The sequence below is a fragment of the Corvus kubaryi genome, unplaced genomic scaffold (assembly GCF_017639235.1).
Source record: "Corvus kubaryi isolate FWS band 111438036 unplaced genomic scaffold, C.kubaryi_AGA036_p1.0 split3-73, whole genome shotgun sequence".
Lineage (NCBI taxonomy): Eukaryota > Metazoa > Chordata > Aves > Passeriformes > Corvidae > Corvus > Corvus kubaryi.
The window spans coordinates 2,855,811-2,876,735 of NW_024582091.1; the positions used below are offsets into that span (position 1 = coordinate 2,855,811).

General features: G+C 37.2%; 1 protein-coding gene across 2 annotated transcripts in view; it reads right to left on the bottom strand.

The window, feature by feature from the left end:
- Window positions 1-20,925, bottom strand: part of CSMD1 (CUB and Sushi multiple domains 1) — a 1,103,023-nt gene that overhangs the window by 699,056 nt on the left and 383,042 nt on the right. The gene's annotated exons all lie outside the window — the stretch shown is intronic.

Consider the following 20,925-nt stretch of genomic DNA (forward strand, 5'->3'; position numbering starts at 1 on the left):
TCTACAAGCAGAGACTGGGATGGTCCTTCCACAAGCAGAGACTGAATTTTGAATTTCTTGTTATGGAGTCAGATAGTTAAAGCCTTAAGGACATATTTAGAATTAATAACTGATGTAGATTTCTATTTAGGATTAATAGTAGGGTTGTTATCTTATAAAACAAAAAGGGGGAATTGTAGGTACAAAAATGCTGTTAGTGAGGATCTTCTTGTTATTTTTCTAAGTCCGTGAGAGACTTTTCTCTCTCACAGAAGAGGTAGCAGGGAATGTAAAAAACCAAGCCACCTGCAACCTTGAAAAGTCTTGTTTATGGTATAGTAGAAAATATTTTGATAATGGATGTTTTAGGATTTTGGCCAATCACCCCCAAGGGGTGGCTGGTCCTTTGTCCAATTAGACTATGAAGAAAAAGGTCTATAAAAGAGTTTGTAAAATAATCAAATAAATCAATCTTGCTGCACAATTCCTGCCTGCTGGATCTTCTCCTCCTCCTCCTCCCTATGGCTGCGGGACACGGTGATATACCGTAGGAACCAGGCCTGCGGTAATAACTGTTTAAAATTTTTACCATCATAACAGCTAACACTTTTACAGCACCTACTCTCTCTATGGAAACTTTTGAGTGTTGTACAAACTCATACCAATGCAAAAATCACTCTACCCTTATCAAATATGGACCTATGCATAAAGACAAATATAGGAATTCTCTTAAGGCTTGTACTGATACTGCGCTTATTTTAAGACGAGAAGAAGGTAAGATAATCACATACAAATGAAGTAGGTAGGATGCCCACTGTGCAAACTGCTGTAATTGTAATCTCTAGGGAAAAATAGGTTAATTACTCTTCAGAAAACTGCAATAGTCTTCTGACAAACATTTAGTACTTTGCCACTTCAGTCTCATCTAGAAGACTGAATAACCTCTTGGATTTACCCTGACACAGTATGTGTTCAGATTTGTGAGGGACATGATTCCTTCTAGCATAATGTCCTGCATTTTCTACAGTAAGTGATCTGCCATGAAAGGATTCGCCAGCTTTCCCTGTCAATTGAAGAGAGAAAAATACTGTGTAGGAAGTACAGCATAAATATTCTGCTTTCATTAAATACATCCATTTCTGTTTTGAGACTTTTGCTTAAATAAGTTCTTTTAAAAAGTCTTCTGTAAATGAAAATATTTAACTTCAGGTATCTTGCAGTAACTCTATGCTAACAAGACAGTTCTTTCCTTTCCAACACCAGTTCAAAATCTTTTCAGCTCTGGGCAGAGAAGTACTTTCTCTGACTACGTTTCTGTGAAATCCTGCCAGCATCTCCCTGAGAGTGCAGTAGAGAATAAAGAAAATAGCAGGGCAGATAGTAAAAGAGGGAGCCTCAGTAAGGATGCTTTGTTAGCACAGTGCAGGAATGAAGGGAGAGATGAATCTCACAATTGCCAGGAGGTACAGCAATACCTCCCTGTAGGATTCAAGTTCACTTTTGACGGGGCACAGTACAACCCCTAAGACCCACGGCCTGCCTCCAGCATCCACTCTCTGCATTTCCTGACTGCAATTCTATCCTCTTCTCTGTCCCATTTCACAACCAAACACCTTGGCTTGAGATCTGCCTCAGTCACCTCTCAGCGCTCATCCTTGCACTGTTCTGTGCAGCAATCTGACAATACTTTATCCACAGAATATATGACTTTATTGTGCCTTCTCTACTTCCTAGGAAGAATGCTCTCATGTCTTAAAAATTGTTTTGGATAATGATTGATGGAACATTTTGCTTCATATTAAAGATAGTTTAGAACCTTTGCTTCCATACTGTTCATCTTTCATCATCTTTTAATTGGCACCTTCAAAAAAGAAATTGAACATCAAGCCAGAGAGCGAAAGTATATTCAATGTTGCAGTACATTTCAAATATTATGAGAAAGGCAAAAGTGAAGGCAGATGTTAAGGTTATCTCAGTAACTTTAACTCAGCTCTATATATCTTTGCTGCTATTTATTCTTCAGAGAAGGCAACCCCATCTGTTTGAAAAGGGATGCAGAATGGAAGCATTTCTTTTGCCTCCTATGAGTGCATAACAGCTTAACAGACCAGCTCAGCTGCAATTTCCTAACTCTCCTGCTGACCCAACACACAACATAGAGCACATAATTTCCCTGTTCTCTGCCTAGTTTTCTCTGTTTCTTTCTGTCATGTCATCTGTTTGAAGTCTTTGAACCAAGGTTGGGGGTTTTTTTTCTGAAATATATATTCATATGGTATCTAAGACTGAAGTCCAAAATTCAGTGGGGACTTCTAAGCATTGACCAGTAATTATGCATGTACACTACAGTACAGTTTCCTTTACTTCAGAAGAGCAAAAAGTAGGAAATAAATAGTAAATTCCCTCTATCTTCACTCTAATATGACCCTGACACGGCTTCACATATTATTTTCATTGACAAATCAGCAAAAGTCTATTGAATCTACAAAATACAAAGAAAAAATGAATAAACTGTAGTTACATGTCTAAAAGATGGCAGTTCTGATAGAAGTAACAATTTCCAGAAACATAAGAAATCTGAATCATAATAATTTGTTCTCTATTGTTGGTGCAGTCAGAACAGAAAGAATTAAGTTTAATTTATGGTAGAGACAAATAGGATAATAGAAAACCCTTCCATACAGAAGATGCTCAAAAGCATTGAGCAGACTGTGAATTTAAAATTAGGTGAGCACTTCCTAGCACATACATTTAGTGCTCTCTATTCAGTCCTGGAAAGGCCTAGGTAACTTCTTCAGTTCCCTTGCAGTCTTATTTTACAGGATTCAGTAACCTATTAGCTATCTTCTGTGATTTTGAGAAAGAATGTTCCAGAAAAGCCATATTCATTAATTTTTGGTTATCTGATATATTTCAAATTCACGTATTCTGGAAACTCATATGCATTCTAGGACAGAGAGCAGATGAGCAGATAATGGAAATAAAAGTGTTGTTTAATTATTATCACTTGGTTGACTCCAAAAGAATAAGAAATTGACTTCCCAGGTACCAGGTAGAACTAAAATCCCTGCAAATAAAAGATTGTGCTTTTTTGACCTGCACACTTCTAGAACTGTATAGACCTCCAGAGTATTCCTCTCGCAAATGCTTCCCCAGTATGGCCTAATGATGTTTTTAAACAGTGATTAATTTGTGGATTTAAGTAAATGAAGCTAAAAATTAAAAAAAAAATTAAAAAACCCCCAAGGCTGCAAAGACCAGAAGTTATGGTTTTGCAGAAACCATTTCAAATTTTAAAAAAGTATTTTTAAGGTTGAAGACATCATTAGAACTGTTCTTCCATTGTTATAAAGGAAGCTGCAGAGCTTTTGAAATAAGCTCAAGCCTGTTTCATTTCATGTGTAAAGAAAGATCTGAAATAGCCATTGTTTTCCACCTTAAAGGCCTATGTGAAACAGGGTTTAGGATGATAGTTTAACTATTTAACTTAATTCCTGTAAACACTATGATGGAACTCTCAATATTAATCTAATTCACCCAAATTAAACATCTGTTCTTCTCTGCTGACTGTGGACAGAACCAAGAGAAACAGTTAAGTGCTCTTACTAATTTAGAAACCAACCTGCCTCATTGTGGCTTGAGGCTGATGCCCACCAGAGAACAGCTGGCTTTCATACGACCTGGAAGTTTTTCTGTGGCTGATTATTCTGAGCACTGAAGAGTAAGTTTGAAGCTACACTACCCTAAATTCTGCATTATGACTTAGTTACAAGGAAGTAGGGGAGAAGCTTTGATAAAAGAAATAAAAGATATTGAAGGCAAATGTCTGGACTAAGTTGTAATTTCATAATATACTCTGTGCAAGGACACAGACTCAGGTACAATACAGAATCTTTGCAGCTGATGTATTTTGAAAGGGGTTTCTTTCTGCTGGAGTTGTTCTCTGTATCAAATACTCATTAATTACATTTGGAACATCTGTGACGTTGTAGAAAATGAGTACTTTTTCCTAGTTTTATATACAGAAAACAAAAGAGGGGAATTTAAGCTGTGTTTTCCACAGCAATAGAATTAAGACTCAAAAGTCCTTGGTTTTGGTATCTGTGATTAGATTTTAACTTTACTAAAATTTACTAAATTGAACTTCATTTGAAATAAAACCCTGCTTATACCACTTATAACTAATAATTTTAATAAGGCTATTATATGACTACTAACATAAACTAATTTATTCCAATCTTCATTGGAAGATAGTATCTATGAAACAAAGGGAAGTAAAACTTACTGCAGACACATTTCACACAGAACAGTTTGGTCTGCTTCATAGGGCTCCTCCATTTTACAGTTATTGTTTACTGCTACCATTTTTCAACATATCTGATTTACAAGTCTTTGAAGCACAGAACACAGAAAGTGTAAAAATATGCAGAATTTTTAAATGAAATTATTAAAACTATTCTGCCATATTTTACTGGGCAAACTATAGGGTGGGTTTTTTTCTCAAAATCATTAAAGCTGTTGGCAATTTCAGCATCCCTGCTTTGCTGCTATGTGGTAATTAAACCATTTTACGCACCACATGAATCAAAGACCATTTTTTATGAGTGCTCATTTAAGTCTCCAGTCAGTCAATCACATTGAAAAGACTGCAGAGTGACAAACATTTCCTACCATACCTTTTACAGCATCATAAGTCTGTTATTAGGTAATGTCCAGTGGAAAAGAAGCAAAAACGTTAATGATGTCAAAGGACTCGACAATATCTTCGGGTAAAAAAAGGCCTGTGGCTGCATTGCTTTGGAAAAATTAATTCTCTCATTACATCTACTTGGTGCAAGGAGAGTTTGTGTTTTAAGATTATTCTATTCCTTAATCTTTGTGATTTTGGGTATCAATTTTCCAGCTCAGTCAGATTCATTATTCTCCTGAATATATTAATCAGATTCTCATTTTCTATTCTTTGCCAATGAGATATAATTTTATTCAGTCTGAAATTTTTTATTAATTTTTCAGGGAGGTGTATCACCCAGGCTAATTCTTGAAACACTTAAGTTAGCAGGTTCGTCCCCTTAAGTTCCCTGGATCAGCAAAAGAGAGGTAGTTTTCTTTAGAGAGTGATTTTTATCAAAATGTGCTTACTAGAGAGGATTTTAATGTACATGCTTCAAATCACTCTCTGGAGGGATCGATCGCTCACTCTCTCTCCTGACTGTACAGAGTGACTGTAGCCTGGCTGTCCCAGATACCTAAGAGTGGCTGTCATTTCACCCTTTTATCCAGCCATCTCCTTGTATGACTACTACTGTCAACTCTATTCCTTAGAAATCTTGCAATTTGTTTTCTTGGCATTGTGAGTTCACTTGTACACTAGATAAAAAAGGCTTAAATAAACTCTTCTACACACAGACCAACCTAACAGCCTGCTGACATTAAAAGGGTCAGTCTACCTTTTCCAGCTCCTGGCCATGAAGTTCTTCATTGTGTTGGACCCAAATCAGACTTCTGCTAGCTTAGCATCCCATTGGATTGGCACACACAACAGCTCACTGAAAGAGCAAGTATGATTTATGCATGGGAAGGTGCAGGAATATATGACTCAAAGTTGGGTAAGCAGAACTACTGTCATAGGAGGAATAAGCTGTTAAATCATTTCAGCCTATTTTGTTTGCCTGTCCTGATAAATGCAAATGATCAGGGTATCTAACAATCCCATTGCGTTAAATTAATTTTGCAGTTATAAAGAGAATGATGTGGAAATGGGAAGTTTACATTTAAACTCAAGATATAAAATATGCTTCCTAAAATCTTGAAACTTGGAACTCATATACTGTTGGTCCATGAAAGAAATTTTGTGCCAAAAGTTGCCGAGTAGAATGAGGTCTTTGTAGTTGCCTGAAATTTTTGCATTCTTAGTTACAGCTCTGAGACACTGTGTCCTAGGGATTCCTTCCTCAACCACTCTGCATCCCCCACAGTCTATAGCATGCACAGTTCCTGGGCCCAGTTTTGTAGCATATACATGGCTGGTTGACTGGCCAAAAAAATGTAAAATTTGGCTCACATTTAAGAAGGGTCAGTAAATAGGTTGCTTTTTATTTTTCCTTTCCACTGTTGACAGATTTCTGCAACACACAGAAACTCAGTATCTTTTTAGATCAGTAAGGCTGTACTGGGGGTAACCCTCTTCAGAGCAGCCCAAAGGTGCCATGTTTTGGATTTGTGACCAGTACTGGACCAAAACCTTGCTGAATGGGTTTGAAGCTGTTCCACAGATTCAAAACTAACAATGTGGAGAACAATAGCAAAAGTATATTCCTGAGAATAAAACCTACAATGAACATCTCCACAGCTAGTATGAACAAATTTATACAAATTCCATTCCTCTAAACACATGTAAAGAAATAAAACTTTAACTATGTATTTGCAGTTTTAGAGAAACTGATAGCTAGAATAATAATAATGAATAAAAATTCTACACCTCTGACAGTTCCTCTCCTAATGTACTGAGGATTTATCTGGCACTTTCAGATACAAAGAACAATACTCTATTTTTGTGTGTTACGCCTGCATTTTTGTAACATGTGATGCTGCACTTGCTGACCATCTTTTTAAACATTATTTACTACTTTTTTAAGAGTCTTCTTTGCTTCAGAAAATAAAACTGATAACAGACTTTTTCTTTATTATAAAGTTCCAAACCAACATCATTGTAATTTTAGAAGTTAAAGCATTTTTCCTGTAAGTAATCTAAACTATAGCTAAGCTTTTGAAGTCAACAGTTTATAAAATATGGTTTTCCTCTTTTTATTACTGTTTTGGCATCTGTGTTGAAGTTATAGAGTCTCACGCTATGTTGACTGCTTATAAGGCAATTGGCATTATGTAGTATGATAAAACACCCTCATTTTGTTTGCAAATAAACATCTGTATCTTGCCATATATTTAGTGGAATTAACAAGTTACTGGAATGGTTCACAGAAGACCAAAAACCCAGATGTGCTAAGGTGTGCATGCAAGTTAATATTCTACAAGCACACCTCTAAAGAAAAGCAAGCCAGACAGTAAGTTTTCATCAGGTGTACACTGTTACAGCGGTAACATGATCAACACCAGCCCCTGCATTTGAACATCAATTACAAATGAGTGACAGTATTAAATAGACCTTGTTCTCCATATAAATGGAGAAAAAGCATGTATCCAACATGCACAGTGGAAATGCAAATAACATGTTAGTGCTTCAGCTACATGGGACATCTGTGGACAAACAAGTCACTCTGCCTTGTTTTTTCTGCTTCAGGTCACCAGTTATAGGAAAAGGGACATCCTAGACTAGGATATCAGGAATTTATTTGAAATAACCATTGTACTTATATATAATAATCATAAGGCCATAAATAAAACTATTGCTATCTTCATATATGTAATACTTTGAACTTTCAGTCTGGAGCAACCCAAAGAAAATGTGCACTTTAACCTTCCATTCCAATATTAGGTTCTATACAAATAACAACTGATGTAATAATTGAAAAGCATTCTGCGTTAGTTTTCAATCTTGTCAGGAGTAAAATCTAAGTAAAATTATTTTTCTTTTTAAATAAAGGACAGGGAAGATTTTTCTGTGACAGAAAATTACCATAAGTTTTCACCTCCCTGTTTAACGCTTGATGCAGACTGGAGTCCCACTTATTCATGAAGCAAAGCATTAGAAGAATCCAAGCCTTTGAATTCAAGATTTGTAAATGTCATACAGTGCTGTTTCAGCTAAAATAAGTACATCTTTTAACACATATTGCATCATTCATCACTTGCCTTTAATCTCAACACTAAGCTGAGAATGATTGGTTTGTTTTGGAAAAAGAAAAAGCCGAAAAAATATGTGAATATTTTGACCAACTCCCAATGTGCAAGCTTTACAGAGTTATTCTAAGTGCACAAACCTTGAGAACAGAACTTGAAACAGCATTTCCATAATATTCACTGCTATGTTTATGTTCTTATTATGAATAAAACAGCATGATAACATCTTCCAGAATTAGTTCATTATAAATACTTTATATAAAGACCGAAATGTAAATGAAAGTATATTTAACTAGAAATAATTGATTCATTGCTTCTTCTGTCACACTAGTTAATAACATGAAAGGCTCCAAAATAAGAAATCAGCTCCACAGAACTCTCATTTGAAAATGTCCAAGCTACAAAAGTTATTCTGCTACAGTAACTGGTGGCATATGCTATCAATTATACATAAATTCCATTCACTCAAGATTCTATTCTTTCTGTTTTCATGCACACATGCCCCCCTCCTGACAAAGCAGTAAGTGAACCAGGATTTTCTGGTAATTCTGTACAGGATTTTCTATAGCTTTTCTTTAAATCACATACCCCTAAGCCGACAAACAGTTATTTCTGGAGGAAAATTTTACTACCATAGACACTAGAACCTAGGACTTCTCCAACAAGAGAACTCAAAATTGACACTGACACAGAAATATGTTTATACCCATCAGAACCTACCCTGTCTCTCGAACAGCTGGACTACAACTTCGTGGCTTAGTGTGTTGCAATGATTCGTGCAGCCTTCTCTGGATCCCCCTCTCATTATCCATCACCTCTGAAGATCAAACTCTCAAGCCTGCTACTCTCTGCTTGCATTGTATTGTACACCTTTTCCTTTTTTTTTTTTTCCCTGTTCATGAGACCCCCACCTGGAGTGCTGCATCCAGCACTGGGGGCCCAAATATAAAAAAGGATGTGGAACTGCTGGAGTGAATCAAAGGAGGCCGTGAAGATGATCAGTGGGCTGGAGCACCTCTCCTATAAAGACAGGCTGAGAGATCTGAGGTTGTTCAGCCTGGAGAAGAAAAGTCTCTCGGGAGACCTTACAACACCTTTTAGTACCTAAAGGAGGGCTACAAGAAAGCTGGAGTTTACAAGGCCATGTAGCGACAGCACAAGGGGGATTGGCTTCAAACTGAAAGAAAGTAGGTTTAAAACAGGTATTAGTAAGAAATTCTTTACTCTGAGGGTGATAATGCACTGGAACAGGTTGCCTAGCAAAACTGTGGATGCCTCATCCACATAAGTGTTCAAGGCCAGGGTACGTGGAGCATTGAGCAACCTGGTTTAGTGGAAGGTGTCCCTGTCCATGGCAAGGGGATTGTAACTAAATGATCTTTAGGGTCCCTTCCAACCCAAACCATTCCATAATATATTCAAAAAACTTTGTTGCTGTGCAGGTAGTGTTATGAGAGGCATGTGTCGGAGATTGAAATGTTATGGTTTATGGCTTAAACATCTTTATGAAGGACTTTTGCCTTTTGTAGGAAAATTGTATGACAAAAACTGCATGGAATACCACTGCACCATGACTGAGGCCCCTGACTGAGGCCCTGGACTGAGTTAAACCGCCTAAGGCAACTTGAGATAAGGAAAGTGACACTGTTGTTCGAAGCATTGTTCAAAGCATCTGGAAGAACATCCACAGCAGGGCCCAGCCCAGCACCTTCGGGGTGCAGGCCACAGCCCCAGGTTTGTCTGCTGCCAGGCTTGCACAGACCCCCACACCACAAGGGGAAGGAGGAGAGATTTTGGGGGTGTGGCACAGCCTCTGGCCAGAGGCAGTGGACTGGACACCCGTCCTCCGCTGTGCAGAGCGGCCCAGCTGCAGGGCGCCCACCCCGGCAAAGCCACATCTATGGGACAGCCACATGAGGGACAGCAGAGCGGGTGTCATGGCCCCTCAATTCCCCCCCAAAGGGGTCCCCAGACGCCGCACCAGAGCACTGCACGTGACGCAGTAACATGATGCAGCACATCTGCAGTGTTGCAAGGGACAGGGTCAAACCTGTTCCCCTGAGGGGAGGCTGCTGGGCGTTCCCACCTGCCCAAACATATATTAATCTATTGCATTCTCTACTTTTCTGTGGGGGATCCTCTCCACCAAGAAGACCAGATGGAGGGAAGAGACGAGACCTCGTTGGAACCCATGGAGGGGTGATATGTTTCTACTTAATCTCTGTCACTCTTCCTGTCCCATCCCACCCACCTCTTTTTCTATTTCTTTCTTTCTTTCTTTTATCTCTCTTTGCCTGTCATACTATTAAATAAAATACATCAACTTTTTGGTATCAACATCTAACCTCGTTCGGTTTTAATCACGTGTTTTTAGTACACTTGAACCTTTCGGGTTTGATCCATTTTAATCACAGAGAGTTAGTTCCCTTTGCTCTTCTGTGCTTAGAGAAGATTCCAACAGCATGGTCTTGTGGGAGACACAGCAGGTATTTGTTGCTGCCTACTCTTCCAATCTTTAAGTGTAATTTAGATATATATTCCACTTAAATATGCATATATATATGTATATATACAGTAGTTACGTCCTATACAACATGTAAACATTACCAGATACCAAGTGACCTGTAAAATGAGACAGGAGAATCTCTACTAGACTAATGAATTTTTAATAAAATCTAAACAATTAAAAGAAGATGTAGGAATACTGAAAACTACTGACATTTATATAGCATGAGAATTATATCTTGCTTCATTTTATTTGGCATGCTAAGCTTCCCTTAGTCTCTATTTACCCCTTAACCATCATAAAAATGATATTAATGAGGTAGAATGGAACGGATAAAATACCCCTGCAAACAGCTACTGGAAACAGCTGGGAGAAAACTAGAAGTCTATTTCTGAAAAGGGGGGAATATACTTTATTCTCCTACTACCCTAGATTTTGAACTTTTTTTTCCTACTAATGTACTTCCTCTGACTATGCTTTTTATTCTATTATTTATCTTAATAGCCAGCTGTTGAAAAGTTGCCATACAATTTTGATAGCAATGGACTTCAAGACTTCAAAGTGCTACTTGGGAATGGATCCAGACTCAATATTTCTACTGCCACCAAAATAGCCCTAGATCACAATTTTCCATAAATACATTCTCATTGTATTTTCAGTTGGTGATGAAAACCCACTTTTAAACACAGTATAAAATTTTACACTTTGAATGACTGTTTTTTGAGAGATTCAACAAATGTATATTAATTAGGCATTTCAGTGAAAAAGAAACCCACTCCTAAACTTTTAAAGCCTTGAAACTTAAGGCCTTAAAATTTTAGAGGTTTCCATCAAGTCAACAACCAAACTAGAAATGTACCACAGACCATCATGAAAATAGAATTACGACCACAAAATACCGCACTTCCTTAACTATTTGTGCATGCAAGTATCTGTTTGGTAAATAAAATTCACAGTAACTGAGAACCTAAATTAGTGAAATTAAATAGTTTTGGATAGTCCTGGACTGCTAAACTTTTCAAAATTAGGATGAATATCTCAATGCATTACATGCAAATCATCTTTACATGATAAAAACCCTCTTGTAAACAAAAAGTACATTTTAAATGTATTTTATTAGAAGAATATTAGAAAAATTCTAATTCAAAAATACATTTCTAAATTTAATTAGAAAAAACAGAAGTAAGAGAAGAATAATTTTGACTAATGATTGCAATAAAGATAGTTTCAGCAAAACTGAAAATTTTCCATTTTCCCACAGATTGCTATCCTGTAGACATAAAAATGTATTGTCCACAGAATAGAGCTATACTTTATGGATATGCAGAAAAAAGTTATATGCGTATATTTTACCAACATACAGCAGAAATTTGCAGTGTGGGTAAAGTGTGTCCAGGTGTCAATGTCTTGAGCCACTTGGTACTGTAAAGACATTATGACATGAAAATGGGGCAAGTAATGAAAGCAGGGAATATAGAGCAAATAAACAGGTAATAAGACTTAGGCTGATACTTTCTATTCTTATGTGGAAATAGCCCCATTTTCTTTCCAGGACAAAATAGTCTATGTTTTTCCTTAATGGTTGCAGGCACTCAATGTCAAAGTCATTCTAGACAACTTTTTAATCAGGAGAGAGGGAAAAAACAAACACCTTCAGAACATGATTGGGGTGTTAGAATAGATTGATTCTCGGTATTTTTCCATCAACTACAGAAACAATCTGCACTCTGTTCCTGGCTTAGCCATTTAAGTTTTGTGCTTCTGGGGTGATGCAGTCATATCTATGATGAACACATAAACTAATATTAATATTTTTTAGCTTTTGGAGGACTGACATAGCACATGCATCTTCCTGATCTTCAAAAAAATAGCATGACAGAAAGGACTGTCAATAAAAATATAATTTGGTCTACAGAATTTTTATTACAAGTCACCTATCATAAAATGTCCTGAAACAAAGAAAAATTTAGTTTCTTTACATATGAATAGCAAAATATGAAACCCCATTTATACTCTCAGATGCATACAAGATAACCCAAAGTGAGGATGCACAGGGCTCTATTAACCTGTATCAGCATGTTGTGCTCCAAATTCAACAGATGTCTCCCATTAGGTCAGCATCACTGAATGCATCTCAAATGCACAACAGGATCTATGTGCAGGTAACTGTCCAATTTTTTTTCAAAATAGCCTGACATACAGCTGCAGTATTTTGACAGTAGCATCACCAGTGTCTCAGCTATCTCTGTTAACTTAATGACACTATTTCCAAAATAAGAGTTACCTCACTCATTCTTCTTTGCTGTTCACCATCTGGAAAGTCTGTACCAACAATAGCCTACTGGGTTTTTTCTCCTCCTTTTTTTTCAGGTAAAATGCCAGAAATTCCTTTGCTCTTTCCCTACAATACTAATTTTATCCAATGCTTATATGTATATGCATCTTCTGCATACTGAAGTCTTTTTCATGGTTCATTACAACCTTCAGTTCACCATTAATTGTGAGAAAAATCTGAATTGTTTTGCTTATCCAGTCAAAAATTAAAAATTATCAGGTTTGATGCTTTTAATTTCATTATAGCAGAAATCCTCGTCTTCAATATTGAAACAGCTACAGAGTTTCTGAACTACCTTGATTTTTTTTATGCTGTAGAATTTAATTGGTATTATTACCATTTCTATATTTAAAAAAGTCAGATGGTAAGTTTCAATCATTACTGTCCTCATCTAACCTAAAAATTCTGGTCAACCAGAATATTTTCTTAATAATAATATTATTGATAAAAAGACGGCATTATCTTTTATAGTCTCATAAAGCTGTTATAGTTTTGGAAAACATAACTGTACAAAGGCTGTATTTTGTAAATGATAAAAAGCATGTCACCAAATTGTAGCAATGACATCACTGCAGTCTACAGATTGAAAAAACATGGATGAATGACCAAGGTAAGGAAAAAAAAAAGGATAGAAGAAAATATGAAGTACTGATTTACAACCTGTTAAGAAACAATAATGAATGCTGGCACAATCCATGAACAGGACATTCTAGACTCATTGTGAAGACTTATTTCAGGGAACCCTGCCAATAAAAACAAGTAATTCAGGCCTCAGCAATCTCTAGACTTTTTCCAATAAAAAGACATAATCAATCAATGATATTATATTTCTGAGAGGTTTGTTCCTCCTTTTTAATAAAATCTATTAATAAATTTATTCTTTGGTTTTCTGTGAAATCAAGGCAAGAAAAAAGATCCTCTCAATGAAAGACAGAACAAGACAGAGAAAAGGCAATTTCTCAGGAAAGAAAAACGGCATACTGGATTACTGGATTTGGACAAGAGAACTCTGTTATCAAAAGCGCTTTTGTATCTTGCAATGCATATGCTGCAGTTAACAAGCTGTAATTCAGAAAAGCAAACACATAAATTGTTGATTGCACTAAAACAGTAGATTTCTGTGTTCCAATACAATTTGATATGAAATTGAATTCTAGACCATGGCTTGCAAAAAAAAAAAAAAACAAAACAATTTCCCACAAACTACAGTGTTTTAACTACCTGTGACACACTGAGAATTCCTTATTTCTGTTTTACCTGAAGCATAATACAAAGTTTGTGTTGATGCAACAAATAATGAAATGCATTCAATTCAACTTTGAAGTTTCATTACTTTATGTGGACACCAGTTAAAATAAAAAGATGAGAAAAAGAGGAACCTGAATCTTCTAATATGTATGATCTCTGTGTTTTCTTTAAAGGCTCTGGAAGACCTATTTATTCTTTTATATTTTAGTGTAATTTCCATAGGGACACAATGCAATCAATGCTGAATTAAAGGGGAAATCCCTCAGGAAGGGTTCAGCTCTCTTGGATGTCTGTTGTACCATCCTGATATATTGAAGCTTTGGCTAGACTTCACATCAACTGCTGTGTAATCATCAGATAAAAATAGACTTGAAAAATGCTGAAAAGGAAGCCTGCACAGCCCCTTACTAAATCCGTGTCTGTAATTGTTAAAGAGACTTCTGAAGAAAAATCTTTTCTCTGATTATATACTATATTGTTAAGAAAGATCATAGAGTTCTACATTTCTTCTGGCTGCTGAGAAATACATCACTGTTCTCCCAACCTTAGTTAATGTCTCTGTGCCAAACACATACATTATGTTGTATTGCTATAAACTTTGTGCAAATGGACAGAAACCATGCTGATCAATGTCCTTTCTTCAGAAGAAGTTTTAGCTACATATAAATTTGGAAATGGAGCAAATTATTTTTTTGATAGCACTTTTCAAAGAGTTCAACTGCATACTGTACTGGACTCCCTGATCTACACCTAACACAGTATGAAGTCACAACTGTTGGTCAGGCTAATGGCAAGAGTGAAAACGGGATCTTAAAGGTGGAAGCAGCACTGCTCAAGTGATTCAATAACTACAGATTAAACCTTTCAACACTATTGAAAATTGAAAGACTGCAAGTAGAGAACTAAAACCTCAGTAAAACTGATATAAACAGAAATAATAAAGCTACTTCTGTAAATCTAGCAGCACATTACAAGTTATATCATGTCACCCAAAGGAAGCTCAGCTCGAACATTGCAGGAATATTGGTCATTTTGCTAAGATGTGTCGTTATACACTGGCTAAGAAACAAATAACTGACAGATAATACTTATTGTTTTAAATCAGAATAGAAATCATTCCATGGAAGAAATTACATGTAGCATTAGTGTTCCTGGACTATCAGGAGAATAAGTTGATATTGTTAAGCATCGCCTAAGATGTCTATGTGGACAACATCTATTTATTTGCAGTGCTTTAGTGTAGTGATTTTCAAATTATAAGCTGTAGAGAACAGAATTCTATAACTACTGATTACACCAAAGATTCTATAAGATATCATGGGGAAAATCACACTGAGTAAAAAATTGTATATATGCTAAAAATCATATACAATAAAAAACATTTCTAAAAGCAAACATAAGTCAAATAAATACAGTTAGTTGTGCAATACTTTCTGCAAATAAAAAGGGGAAATGGTTACATTCTGAAGTGTTGCCTTTCTTGAACTTGAATTATTGATAAAAGACACTCAATTCTTACAAAAGTCCCCCTACCAATGAAACTTAAAGTTTCATGAATAAATATTTGATACTTTTATCTCGAATAGTAAATATTTTATGCCTCATATCTAAATAGTCTTAAATTAAGCACCTATATAGTTTGATCCTTTGTTAAAATCACTGTGACAGCCAGTATCTCCCAATATGGACTGAGACCAACCTCAGGAAAATGAGGTAACATCTTCTCTCAGTAACATTATGAGATCTGAAGGAAGAACTATCTCCTTGTTCAAAAGTTCTTCCTTATGAATGAACTAAAAATAAATGGAAAGTTATGTTCTGAAAACAAACTCTGAAAGTCACACAGTCCAACTCCCTACTAAAAGTATTTACATTGGGTTGCTAAAGGCTGAATCCAGCACAGTCTTGTCGTTCAGTCACTGAGGGCTGAAGAGGCTGTGACTGAAGGAAAGCCCAGGGGATGAGATCAAGCTCTACAGGGGGATCCCAAATTCAGGAACCCATGAAGCAGCCCTGGGCATCATCACAACCTGTAAGCCCTCAGCAGCCAGCCTCAGCGGGGACAGGGTGGTGCCAGGATCAACTGAGATTAAACGGCTCCAGGGAGTGCAGCAAACAGGGACATGGCACATCAGTGCAGGCATGGCAGAGCAGGGAGCACAGGCAGACCTCCTCTCGGACCATCCCAGAGCAGCCAATAGAGGCAAACAGAGCAAACAGACTCAGCAGTCTTCCTAGACAGTAAGGCCCCAGCCTATACTGTTGAAAAGTGGTTTTCCATCCTGAATACAAGACTTCACATTTCAACTCCTCTAGCTAGTCCAGGTCACTCTGATGGAAGATGAGCTGCTGCTACCCTGGCACCATCAATTAGATAATGTCCACAAACTTGCCAAATGGGCACTCCATTCCTCCAGCTCATTAAAATAAACATTTAACTGTGTTGGTTTCAGTACTGATTGCTGAGTGATCTTACTGGTTACTGGACACCAGATGAATTTTGCATCACTGATTACACCTCTTTCATTCCAGCAGGACAGTCATACGTACACCCTCCTTACTTTTCACCCATTTAGCCCATATTTTGCCAATTCAGTAAAAATGAGACTGAGACTGTGTCAAAGGCCTTGCTAGTGTCAAGATATATAACATCCACTGCTTTTCCCTTGTCCACAATGTCAGTCACCCCATAGAATGCAATGATTTTGGTCAGGCATGATTTATTCTTAGTAAATCTATGCTGACTGCTCTCAATCACCTTCTTCTTAATCATACAAAAGAAAACTTACTGTACAACTTTACCAGGGACTGATGTGAGGCTGACAGTTTGACTGATTCTTGTAAGTGCCACTGTTGAGGATAGAAGTGGCTTTTGCCTTGTTTCAGTTATCAGGAACCTTCCCCAGTTGCCATGAGCTTTTGAAGGTGGTAGAATGCAGTCTCACAATGAGATCGACCAGTTTTTTAGTATCCTCAGATGCACCTCATCTGGTACCATGGACTTAGGTGTGTCCATTTGACTTAAATGATCCCTGTTATATTTTTCTACTGTAGGTACCACCTCATTCCCACAGTCTCTGTTAGTAAAGAGTTCTCAAAGACCTGGGAAGAACAAGGGCAAACCTTAACAGTGAAAAGTGAACCAAAAATGGCACTGAGAAACAATGCAATCATCAGGAATTGTCAATATGGGCTCACAAAGGGCAAGTCCTGTTTAACTAATTTAGTTAGTTTATTTGCACAGTGGATGAAGAAGGGCAGCAGATGTCATTTTTCTGCATTAATAATACTGTCCTCACAGCGTCCTTCAGTACAAGTTGTCCAACTGTAAGATCAGCAGAGTCATGGTGCAGTGGGTAAAAAACTGGTTGAATAGAAGAGTTCAGTAGGCTCAGAGAACACTTTATGAACTGGCTGAAGGGCAAAGCTCAAAGGATAATAGTTATGGGGCTACATCTGTTTGGTTATTGGTCACAGGCGGTATTCCTCAGGGTTCAGTTCTAGAGTCAGTTATGGTCAATATATTTATCAATGATCTGGATGAGGGAGTTTAAAGCATCATTACCAAGTTTTCTGGTGATTCCCAACTGGGAGTGCTGTTGACTCTCTCATGGGACAAGATGCCTTGGTGAGAGGTCTCGATAGACTGGGACATTGTGCTATGATTGACAGGATGAAAATTAAGACGTCCAAATGCTGGATGCTGCACCTGGCATGTAATAATGCAGGCACAAGTATACACAGGGGGAGGAGTGGCTGGAGAACAGCCCTGCAGAAAGGAATCTGAGGTTGCTGGATGACATGAGGCTCAGTATGAGCCAGTGGTGTGCCCTGGCAGAGAAGAGGGCAAAATCCATCCTGAGGTGCATCAAACACACTCCATACAGCCAGCTGGTCAAAAGAGGTGACTGTCCCATGGTATTCAGTGAGCATTTGTGTGGCCTCACCTTGAGAACTGTGTGTGGTTCTGGACCCCAGCATTTAAGAAGGACATGAAGGTCCTTGAATGTATCCAGAGGAGGGCATCAAATCTAGTGACAAGGCTGGAAGGCAGGTCCTATGAGGACTGGCTGATAATTTTATGTTTGACTAGTTTGAAGAAAGGGAGACAGAGGGTTGACTACATTTCTCTCTACAGCATGCTGAAGAAGGGAACTGGAGAGGGAAGTACTGATCTCTTTCTCCTGGTATGCAGCAACAGGATGTGTGGGAATTGTTCAAAGCTGTGTCAGGGAGGGCTAGACAGGTCATTAGGAAGCATTTCTTTACAGAGAGGGTGGTGAGAACCTGGAACAGGCCTCCTAGAGAGATGGTCAAAGTCTGTCAGTGTCTAAGAGGCATTTCAACAATGCCTCTAAGAACATGCTATAACTTTTGGTCAGTCCTGAACTGGTCAGGCTGTTGGTCTAGAAGACCATTGTAGGTCCTTTCCAACTGAAATATGCTATGTTATGCTAAGCTATTCTGTTGTATTTTTCAACCTTTTCCCTGTCCTTTGTAAACAAGTCACCAGTCCTGCTAACAAGAGCACTCACATTTTCCTTAACCCTTTTTTTTTCTGCAGTTTCACTTACAGAAGCTCTTCTAGATGTCCCTCAGGTCTCTTACTAGTTCCAACTTCAGTTGAGCTTTGGTGCTCTTGACTCCATTTCTAAATGTACAGGAAAAGTCTTTGCATTCTTCTCAAATGGCCTGTCCCAATTTCCACTTACTTCATAGATCCTTTTTACATCAAGTGTCAGCCAGGAGTTCTATGTTTATCCATGCTAGCCTTCTGTCACACTTGCTCCAATTTCTGTGCACTGAAATGAACACCTTTTTTACTCTGAAAAAGGCTGTATTTGATGATCAGGCAACAAGGTTACTTCTCTTTATATGTGATGCAGAGTACAAACTCAGAACTAGAAGGTGGTGGGTGACTGTTAGTCTATTCTACACCTACACCTACCTTTACCAAATTAAGCACAAACAATAATATAAATGGAAGTCCCATATGCTCCTGGTATCACTACTGTAATTACAGCAGATTAATTTACAGTTTGATGCTGGTGCTATGCAATTATGTTGAAATGGTTTTACAATACCAATTTCTTGGATTCCCGACATACAACATGTTACAAAAACAACTTTTTGATAGAAACCACTTGATAAGCGCTTCATTTAGGAGACACCTGGAAAAGCTCAGGAGAAGATTATATGCTTTATTAAAAATATGTACCTCTGGAATCCATACTGGTATCTAGGACTGAATGTTCAGATTGGAGAAACTCTTTAAGTTTTGTGTTACTCACACTAACACATTGACAACTCAGGTACTACTATTACACATTTTCTGATTACATGATTCAGCACAAGGAAGAAAGCGATTAGCATTAATAAGTTAACTTGATCAAAAATACTTGACTGTCACTGTGCAATTATTATGATAGATTACTTCATTAAATGACCCAGTTTAGGATTTACATCACAAGCTACATCTGCTGATGTTTTTTTCTTCTCTACTCTTTTGTCAGAAACATAAAAACATAAAAATTTAGTATCCCCTTACAGATCACAATTTCATTTCTTCGAATTTGAAATTTTTCTGAGATAAAAGAATCTTTTACAAGATATCACTAGAATTATAATCTAAAGTCAATAAAGAAACGAATTGCTGCAATAGGATAATTCACTTTGAAAGACAATTCACATCCTGCTAGTCTGGAGGGAAAAATTAGATAAACTCACAGAGAACTGTTTAAAAATTTACAGTGCTAATAAGTTGTACAATACAGAGCATTTCCATAAGCAACTTGCTCATAATTCTTCATTCTTTTTTAGTTGAAAGCTAACAACAAAAGAAAGTTTTATCTGTGTTCTGCCAAATTCAGACGACCCTTATTTTGTGTACAACATTTCCATGTACTTAGAGAAGTAAGTTTTAACATGAAAAGCTCACAGTGGGGAGTGATCTTTTCTCCCAAGTGCTTACTTCTCAATATTGATGCAAGACAGAAGAGTGCATGGCTTATATTAAATGATCTCTGCATTAGGCTTCATTTTTCTTGTCTTGTGAAAACATAAGAATGCTTTGTCTCTAGCTTCCTTACATACATGGAAAGTGCTTAGATCACCATTCAGATCTTCCTGCATATGAACCCTCTACAATTTACAGGACCTTAAAAGGACAAGTGGAAAAACCACTGGTATAACGGCTAACACAAAAACTTTTAGAGCTATTGGAATCCTTCTGACAACTTATCAGTGTTTCTTAAAAAAATTAAGGGTACAATCTAATATCTCACATGGTATTAATCCTATTTTCCAGCAATCTAGCCGATCCCTTCAGACAGAATTATCTGAGTTAATATTCAGTGTAACAAATAGCAATGGCAGCTTTAATTTCTGTTCAAAGTGAGCTTCAAAAATCCAACGACACAACCCATGTTTTTCTGTCAAAGCTTTAGAAAGACATGAGATCTAATGGCTTTTTCAGATCTGTTAAATAGTAAATACAATAATTTGGAGTTTTGTCTGAGGTCAAGTGTTAATCATGGAATGCACAAACATAAGATCAAAAGACACAGTTTTGTACTCTGTAAGATAAGCAAGAAACTCCTCATGAGATAATGATGACTTTTTTACTCAAGAATGTCACCAGCAGGTGTATTAATGATGACACTGACAATTCACATTTGAATTCACATTCACATTTGAATTACATTTGAGCAAAAAATAATCTTAAAAATGGCACAACTATAATTTTTATATACAGGATTCCATACGAGTGGGAGATAAGAGCTTCTCATATTTCTTATAAGGGAAATATGACAAACATTTTTAGAAGACCGTCATCCAAGAATGATGTGGCTGAATTAGGTTCAATGCTTTAGGAACTGTAGACACAGTGTATAGATAATTTGCTTTTAGCAGTTCCATGAAGTGAGGTCAGTTATAAGTGGGAGGCTAGGACGACTTGCACTCAGTACTGACTCAGCTTTTTTCATAAAGGTATTATGATATTGTGTCATGGGTTAGCAAGCATAGTCCCGGAAGTGATGTTCTTGCAAAGGGGTGCTTA